The following is a 10094-nucleotide window of genomic DNA, read 5'->3' on the forward strand; positions in this document are numbered from 1 at the left end:
ACTACTAACTACTACCACTAGGGGGAAAAGGATTGTTAGTAATGGAGACTGAGAATCCTATTGCTAGCAATATACCCAACCAGGTCGACCTCCTCGCGGTTCTCCCTGGAAACTATCACGGTTAATTCCTGATGAATTCATCATGATGGGCTAACTGGCCTGTTTTCATTCTCATCTATCGCCCTTCACTGGTGCTCCGACAGCGTATCCCGTTAGCGCAGGCGGGGTTACCATACCATTTTCACCCATCAAAAAAAACCTATACTCTAAACCTAAGAAAAAGGAATTACATAGAAGGAATGCATAAAATAAAAACTGTAAATCATATAGTTGCCTCATTTCTTCTTATGCAAATATAATTTATATTTATATTCATAGCAGGCTAGTGTATAGAAAATGTATGTGTTTTTTTTTTCATACAACTTAGAATGGCAAACAAGCTGACGGCCCACCTGATGGAAAGTGGTAACCGTCGCCTATAGACGTATGTAAAATTTTTGTTTATTTTGACATGTCAATTATTTGTCAATAACAAATTTTACATTACTAGATTATATATTCGACACAGTTTATGTAGAAAGTATGCAAGCAGGTTGTATCTGAATTTGGTAGGATTATACGGCCAATAAAATCCAGTGACATATCTTGATGAATTTGAATTCTACAGACTAGTCAAAAGGCAGATGCGTTTTTATATGTCCATCCCTCTCTAACGCATTGGCAATGTCATAAATACAACGAGTAACACAATATGTGAATTATGCATTCCATCTGTTCTATTCCGAAATATTTGCTCTTCTAAACTTATTATTTTTATAACAAAAAAAAAAAAATTATAACAAACAAGCTGACGACCCACCTGATAGAAAGTATTAACCGTCGCCTATAGACATAAGCAGTACCATGGACATAACAGAGTATACTGTTTCGCCCATGATACCCCCCATGCGTTGCCAATGCTGAGGACTCAGGTGTTATTCCTCCGTACCCAGTAAATTTACGCCATCCCACCCTTCAAACCGAAACACAGCCATGCAAACACAACTGACGGTAGAAACACGAATCAGCAATCGACTTTTGTACAAAGTCTCTCCCTGGTAAAAGTATATATTATCGATTATGAGATTTAATCGGTCAATATTTTGCATAAAATTAGGGTTTACCAAAAAAATTTTACATCTAAAACGTGACAGAACATCAGAGAACACCGGATGTTAATCCTATGCGCGTCGAATACGTCGTACATAGACGGGAAGACCGTACGGGCTGGCCCGTCTTAGAAACGTCCGGTGCCCACCCCAGATTACGAACAAAGCTTCGCAAGAACATGCCTTTTTTATACAATTTAGAATGGCAAACAAGTTGACGGCCTACCTGATGGAAAGTAGTAACCGTCGCTTATAGACATGAGCAGTACCATGGACATAACAGAGTAGAGTATAGCTAAGAGGCATGTCTACATATAGGCCTTTTTCAAGGAGTCAATATGCCCCTGGGAAATAATCTTAAATACCCCAATGGTCTGTTATCAGTTTAAAAAACATGTTATTCATTATCTCTTTTAATCAAAGGTTGTCAGTCAGAGATTGACTTAGCAATAAGACCGCCTTTTGTACCTTTATGTGTACATTCTGATCTCTACTCCATGCTACTGTATTTCACTTGAATTTTCTAATTGTCATTGTATATTTTTATGTTTTTGGTGCAATAAAGAGTTAAATAAATAACAATTGTGATAATAAATATCTTATTCATTTTAATATATTAGTTTAAAGAAGTGTTAATAAGCAGTCACGTTCTCGTGAGCCAAGTGTTTATACTTAATTTTGTTTCAATGGGTGAAAATGGAAAAGCAAATCTGCTTGTGTCATTGGTATACGCTGGCGGGGCACCAGCGAGAGACGAGAGATATTTTTTATTTTTATTTTTATCCGAGCAATAAGTGCTTTATATTATTCCCAAATTCGTGTATAATATAGTATATATCATATATGTGTAAGTATATTTGTTATTTATATATATTTATTCGTTTATATATGTAATTTTAGTATGTATGTATATCAATAATTAGTAGTACCGCATTCGAGTATTCTGACACTTCCCTATGGTTGACTGGGAGAGAATGCTTTTAGCATTAAGTCCGCCATGTACACATATTTGTACTAATGAATAAATAAATAAAAAAAATATATAATAACACCAGATAGAGTATATTGATAGGAATGGGGCTGTTTGACCATACCATCAATTCCTTTCCTCCCCAACGGCGGGTTTATGCAAAGCAAATCCTTTAATGTTTGGAATATAAAACGACGTAGATGGATCGACAAATGATTTTGCGTAGCTATATGATATTTCACTTGTTATATGTGACCACATATAATAAAAGAAATAACATTAGCTAAAATCATTTTTTTTCAATTTTTTAAAAAATCTATAAGATGGAGTGATACATTTTATAGATTTTTAAAATCACTAAAAAATGTTTCAAAATGTTTCAAAATTCAAATGTTTCAAAATTAAAGTTTTATTCGTGAGTATGTGCTGTGTTCCGTTAGCCACTGGTAATATTTACGGCGATTTCATTTCACTAAGTGAAATCGCGGCAAATGACTATCTGACCCGTACGAAGGGAGACATTAAAGACTATCATACTGTTTTAAAAACGAAATACTTAAGTGGATTTTAAAGTCTTTTAGCACACTTTTAGTCTCTTTTTTTTTAATTCATAATTAACACTAAGTAGTGAATCATATATTTTAATTTTTTTTTTTTATAAAATGTTTTGTTTCGCACGCCTGCGTATTAGGCAATTAAACACGTGCCAAAATAGTAAGTACTACGTGGCTTTTGTCATAATTTTAAACCTGTTTAATGCAAATCAACTAATTTCATTTTAAATCATAGTGAAGGAAAATCACTGTCTGTGATTTGTCACTAGTGATATCACAGTGAACAAAAATCACTACACGATAACGAATTAAATATAGCTATAATATCCATGTCTAACCCTTTGTGAGTTTATACCTGATAATCGTTAACTTGTGAGTTTACCTGTGCATCGGCTGAGTCCTTTGTGTGTATTGCGCCATGTGGGATGGTGCACAGCGGGCATGGCTAGGCGGCGCGCATGCCGGGACACGCCGCTAGCTCCGCGCCATCGGGCACTCACACACACACATACACTAGCACGGACACTGCACACGGCCAAGCCCACACTGCACCAACCTGCGGACAATGACACACGACTTATTAATCTTTTCTAGAAGTATCTATATTATTAGAATTACCACCTTTTTCCCGCTACTTCGTACATGTACGTTTCCTAACCGATACGACATCATAACCTTCAAGAAAAGAGTAGATTCCTTTTTAAAAGGCCGGCAGCACACCTGCAATGCCGCTGGTGTTGTGGGTGATCATGGGCGGCGGTAGTCACTTACCATCAGGTGAGCCGCGCGCTTGTTTGTTCCGTATTGTAAAAAAAACGTGTATTTAAAAACTCGGAAAACCAATTACTTAAAAATTCCTTGGGTTTCCTTAATATAGAACCGTTTTTAAATTGGACCTGAACACAAGAGCGACAACATTCAATTTGGTGCAATAGTTCATGCATGATGCCGAAATAAACATACAGACAGACACACAGACAAAATTTTGGTATCTTTTAGTGTTTTATGACCGTAGATATATGTTTTTTAAATATCTCCCATTACATATACAGACAATGTCTAGAAACCCTACATAATCTCCCAGTTATGTAGTAATGAAGAGTGGTAGTAATGCTAGTATTATAATACACTGCCAGGAATATATCCTATCAGGTCGACCTCCACGCGGTACCCTCTTTAACGCGTCGACGAGCCAACTGATCTGGTTTCAACTCCACCTATCATCCGTCACTGTAAACCGGTAGCGCAGGCGGGGTTACCATTCCGCTTTTTAATGGATGATAAAAGAATGGTAACCTCGCCTGCGTTACCGATATTTCTTTTAATTATTGTTGGGTCCCGCGGTTGGTCACGATCTCATCTGATGGTAAGAGATGATGTGGTCTAAGATGGGGCTCGAGAGCCCACGAATCGACTATTCTCATTTGTTTTAAATTGGTGCAAAATATATTTGGATGAAAAAACATATACAGGAATAGAATTCCACTCCTTGGCCGTACGTATGATAAAGGAAAACGTAAAGCGCCAATTCTACCACGCTCAGCAGCTGAACATGGCACGTGGTCGTCCCCAGAAATCATGGTGTTAAATTCCAGGCATATTTATCATGATGGGCTAACTGACCTGCCTTGCCTTTTGATTCTCACCTATCATCTTTCACTGGTGGAAGCGGATACCGATAGCGCAGGTGGGGTTGCCATTCCATTATCGTTCAATAAAAAAAAAGCATACATATATGGTAAAATATGTGTCAACAACGCAAAATTTCACAATTAATTATGCATTTATTTTATGGTAGATATGTGGTATTCATTTGTTTATATATCATTATATTTTATGTCTATGTATATATGTATATGTATTATTGTGTACAGATATGTATTTATTTTGTTTTAAATTGTATGAGTTACTTATATATGTACGTCAACATATTTATAATTTTTTAATAGAAACATCTATAATGTTTCCTCCTATTATTGTACGCATACTGCCCGCTGGTGATTAATGCTCCTTTCCACTCAGGGTTTGCTGGAAGAGAACTCTTACAGAGTTAAGCTCGCCTGTTGTACATCCTTATTTCATATATATTATATATTGTAATTTTTTGTGTACAATAAAGAATAAATAAATAAATAAGCCCTATTGAAACGGACTGCAGCAAAAGTCTCCATTCCAAGAAGCGAAGAAAGGCAAAGAAACTGCTGACACTGCCAACGTGACGATTCGTAGACATTGTATCATGGATCTGTAACTAGTAATCCGAGACACTGTATATGTTACTAGCGGCCCGTCCCGGCTTCGCACGGGTGGACATTTTTACAATATTTTAAAAGTAGCTATTGCGACATAACGATAATAGTTGGACATATAGTATCGCGGAGTTTTTTGTAGTTATCGATATTTTCTTCAATATTGTAGAACATACTTTTGTTCCATCACCAATAGTTTCCGCAGCGCACACGACGAAAGATATAGCATTTTTTACACCTTGAGTTACGTTACTAGAGTTTTAGTAAGGATCCCTAATCTTTTCTAGCAATAAATACAGCCTATGTCACTCAGAGTGAATATAGTTTTCTAATGGTGAAACAATTTTTAAAATCGGCAAAGTAGTTTTTGAGTTTATTCATTACAAACATACATACACACAAAAAATACAAATCTTTCCTATTTATAATATTAGTGTAGATTGACGCAGCATATAAAACGATTCAGCCATAGACCTCATAATGGGCTAGGCCATAAAAATACAGTTCGGTCCATTGCATTTTTGTTAGTTTAAGAGGCAAAGGAACAGGCCTAATTGAAAAAGGCTCGTTTTAGATAAATAGGTACTTAAGAAATAACAACAAGTCTTTAAAATCATAGACAAACGAGTCATAAAAAAAATATTTAGAAGCGTTTTATTTAGAAAAAGTTATACGCAGTCTATAGTATAGGTCCACAAAGATAATTTAAAACACTGTCTACCTTACTTCCCCCTTTCTTTACTGTGGGTATTGCAAGAGGCAACTAAAGGAGCTCCTGGTGGAGGGATCCTCACACAGCGTCCCTCTTAAAACATGACCAAAAGTCAAACTGCCTAAATCCGTGGTATATATATATATATATATATATATATATATATATATATATATATATATATATATATATATATATATATATATACTTTAATGTTACACTGAAATACAATTTAAACAAATTTATCTAAACAATGTAAATAATACCTAGATAGTAAAATACATAAGTATAGATAAACCTCATTACCTATCTCTCTCCAATTTGCCTCGATGTTTACTACGCGTTATTTACTTGATCTATTTAGTACATTTATATTTATATATTTATGTTTATGTACTATTATTTATATTATCAATATCAATAGATATAATAAAATCGTAAGTGGTCGGAATAATTATATATAATCTACCAGAGGGAGACTTTGTACAAAAGTCGAGTGCTTGGATACCTCTGTCCCATTCGTGTTTCAACCGTGAAGCAGTTGTGTTTGCATGGCTGAGTTTCGGTTTGAAGGGTGGGATATGGCAGTAAATTTACAGGGTACAGAGGAAAACATCTGAGTCCTCAGGAATGGCAACGCATGGGGGGTATCATGGACGAAACTGTATACTCTGTTGTGTCCATGGTACTACTCATGTCTATAGGCGACGGTTACCATTTTCCATCAGGTGGGCCGTCAGCTTGTTTGCCATTCTAATTCCAATCTTATTAATATACTAGCGGTTCGTCCCGGCGTCGCACGGATGGACATTTTTAACATTTCCCTTCACTGCTCTGCTCCTATTGATCGTAGCGTGATGAAAAGTATAACCTGTCCAGGAGTATGAAGAATAATTGTACCAAAGTTCGTTAAAATCCGTCGAGTAGTTTTGTTTCTATAACGAAAATATATACAGACAGACAGACAAAAAATTTACTAATTGCATTTTTGGCATCAGTATCGATCACTAATCACCCGCTGATAGTTATTTTGGAAATATATTTTATGTACAGAATTGACCTCTCTACAGATTTATTATAAGTATAGATTTTTTTTTTATTTCTTTAATTCAATAATGCACCGCCTACGTATTTCTGTTTGCCCAATGGTTGACTGGTAGAGAACACCGTCCGGTGTTAAGTCTGCCATATCGTCATAGTCGTAGAATACTGACGGATCTTTATATGTAATCTTGTTCAGATCCGTCTGTATTCTACGACTATGACGATATGTACGTATAGTTTTACTATGCATTAAAGTTTAAATAAATAGAGATGAAAATTATGGAACGGTTTTGAACACTAGCTCCATCTATGTGCATATATAGATCATTGCTATTACCTTACACTGTTGTTTATGTGAAAAAATGGCAATTTCAGCGAACTCCGCGACAGGGCCTAGCCAGGTTTGTCTATAAATAAGAAAATCCCCCCGTTACTTTCCTGTTTGTTGGTGTTTCCATACGCCTACGCGAATCTAGCTGGCTACTTTCCAACGCGCTTTGCCATAATATTATAATCAAGCTCGTACAAACATACCTACATATATATATATTTTTTTTTTTTTGATGGGTGAAAATGGTATTGTAACCCCGCCCGCGCTAACGGGATACGCTGGCGGAGCACCAGTGAAGGGTTCCCCGTGGAAACTATAATGGTTAATTCCCGATGAATTCATCATGATGGGCTAACTGGCCTGTTTTCATTCTCATCTATCACCCTTCACTGGTACTCCGCCAGCGTATCCCGTTAGCGCAGGCATATCATACCATTATCACCCATAAAAAAAAAAAAACTATAGTACTTTACCAACGTAAAGTAATGACTCAGGTGTTGTTTCCATTCTATTTTAATCCATCAAAAGTACCTAATTGGTTGATTTGCAAAGCTGTGAGTTCGGCAGTTCAATTAAAGCTAATCCACATGTATTATCATATAATAATAGCATGTTATTGTGCCCACCCACGCCAGCCAAGGCACCGTCAACTCCCCACCTACCTACTTGCTAATGTTGGTACATAATAAATTAAACCAATACATACGTAGCTATGAAGACCTTGCAATCTTCATTTGATATTGAATATGGAAATGTCGCATTATATTTGGCAGTATCATTTATTTCCTTTGTCTCTTTCACTTAATGAAGTTACCCTTACATGGAAGTAGAACCAATCACTTCGAATAAAAAAAAAACGTTTGTATAAAATCTATGCAACCAAATAATTAAATTTGAAAATTGTACTCTTGATCAATCGTCATGGAATTTGTTGAATTTCGCTATTTGGAAATAAACAAAAAGTACCGCGTAATATACAATTAATACAAGAGCCTTTTTTAAATAAGGAAATATTTATTTTATGTACTGATATATCAATAAAAAAGTATGCTTACATTTTTTTTTATTCAGAATAGAAAAACACTTTATTGTAGGTGATATTTACCTATCTATCTTCCTAAAAAAATTTACTACCTACCTACCTACTACAAGCTGACAATTTTTTTTAATTAGGTATATCAGACGTTATAAATTTTATTTTATAGAAAGGTGATGAAATAAAAAAGTTATTTAATAAGACACTAGGTTAAATAAGACGTACAAATGTAAAGCTACCAACCTTCTAGCAACTTGGATATTTAATAATTTAGTTATGTTTGATTTTGGCATATTCATAAACTGGTTTTTAATTATTTTTAATATCTACAGATTTCAGTAACTAGTTTGAATGATAGAAGTCCGTCTAGCACCAAATATCGTCATAGTCGTAGAATACTGACGGAACTTTATATTTAATATTTGTCAGATCCTTCAGTATTCTACGACTATGACGATATGTATATTTATTGTTACGGTAATTAAGACTTCATTAACCAATTATTATTTATATAAATTATTTTATGTCTATATATATATGTAATGGGAAATTAATTAACTCACTGTTTTTGCCGTTTCCGTCAAATGTTATATTATTTTTAAAAAAATTTGAAAATCGAACGGCGAGTGCTGGCTGAAAATATTGCGTAACGGTTCCATTCGCTAGCTTTCACCAGAGATGCATCAGCGGGTGGTATGCACTGCCACCACGGAACAGAGCTGTCTATTTTAACTGTCGCGACCAAAGGCCACAGCGAGACCAAAATAACGACGAACCATCATCGCCGTGATAAGCTATCATTCCTTATATAATCCAGGGCTCCTAGGCACGTGCTATGTAACTATGTAACACTGTTTTTCCATTAATGTCACAACTGTACAGTAACTGTAGTTATTTGCGCAGTTAGATAAACTGAGAACGTGTGTCGAACAGGAACGCACGGGGAAAGTGACGATCATGGAATATAAACACAAACATCACTAACACATAGCCGATTGGCAACCTGACCTTCTGGATACAAAATTACAGAGAGACTACTTACTTTTTAGCTAGAAACAGTGTTAAAATCCTCCAACAGGACTGTGTTCACAATTTCTCACACGCACGACACGCAACTATCACTAGATATCACAGTAATACGAAAATATAACGTTTTACAACACTATTTTACAATAACCGGTACAACATAAGACGTTTTGTGGAAACAGACGCGTTTTGATTTTCCGAAAAGTACATTGAACTGTTTAGGTTAAAATTTACGTCCAGCGAAATTATTGGTACGGAGTGGCAACGTGTAGATTTCGAGCGACGTGTACATTCCCGTCGCGGCCGCTCGGCGGCGCTGCGGTCGGAGAGGGGCGGAGCTAGGAGACGGCGGACACGCGAGAACGAGACGGAGCGCGGCGTCGCCACGTCGCAGCAATAGTTATTTCCACGGTGTGCTTATGGTGTTCAATGTGGAAACTGCTATTGTTTATATTGATGATGCTGACTGAAGACATTAGGCGTCGGCGAGCGCCGCGGCGACTGGTGACCCTTTTGCGTATCGCGCGCGCTGGCGGGCGATAACGCGAGGTCGTCGGTCGAGAGTGCGACGTTGCAAGACCGCGCGCCCGCTGCTCAAGGCGCTGAGACCACGTTACAACAAAATACGAAAGTCTAGTGTTGTAGTGTGGGCGAAATATCTCTAGGGGAATAACGCGTTTCCAAGTACTAGTTTATAGGAGCTAATAGGTGCCTAGGTACCCATCTGACGGGTCCAACAGACACTAGCATTCCCAACCAAAGTATCAAACCGCGTATCTACAATTTCTAGGTAACAAATACGGGTTTATAAACTACATACTAACATACTTATCTATAGATAAGTAAGTGTATGTGCTATCTACAGGTATATGTATGTGGGTAGGTACAGTTGCAATCTTATTGCAAGTAGGACAAGAGGTGTCTCGGCTTGAGAGGTTCACGAAACTAATGATAAAAGTTAATAAGTATTCACCTACACATATATATTTATATATATAAAATACTAACTTTGCTAGCTGAAGTG

The 10094-nt window shown here is 36.5% G+C and overlaps 1 long non-coding RNA gene across 2 annotated transcripts in view; it reads right to left on the reverse strand.

Moving 5' to 3' along the window:
* LOC116412859 (uncharacterized) overlaps positions 1–9888 on the reverse strand; it is a 66631-nt gene extending 56743 nt beyond the window's left edge. For both annotated transcript variants that reach the window (XR_008253513.1, XR_008253512.1), the window contains exons 1-2: positions 9087–9888; positions 3055–3228 (exon numbers count right to left, since the gene is read on the reverse strand). This is a non-coding gene — a long non-coding RNA (uncharacterized LOC116412859). The remainder of the gene's footprint in view (positions 1–3054; positions 3229–9086) is intronic.
* Between the last annotated feature and the right edge of the window lie 206 nt (positions 9889–10094).

Source organism: Galleria mellonella, unplaced genomic scaffold (genome assembly GCF_026898425.1).
Source record: "Galleria mellonella isolate WM207_F2 unplaced genomic scaffold, CSIRO_AGI_GalMel_v1 utg6432, whole genome shotgun sequence".
In the NCBI taxonomy this organism is placed as follows: domain Eukaryota; kingdom Metazoa; phylum Arthropoda; class Insecta; order Lepidoptera; family Pyralidae; genus Galleria; species Galleria mellonella.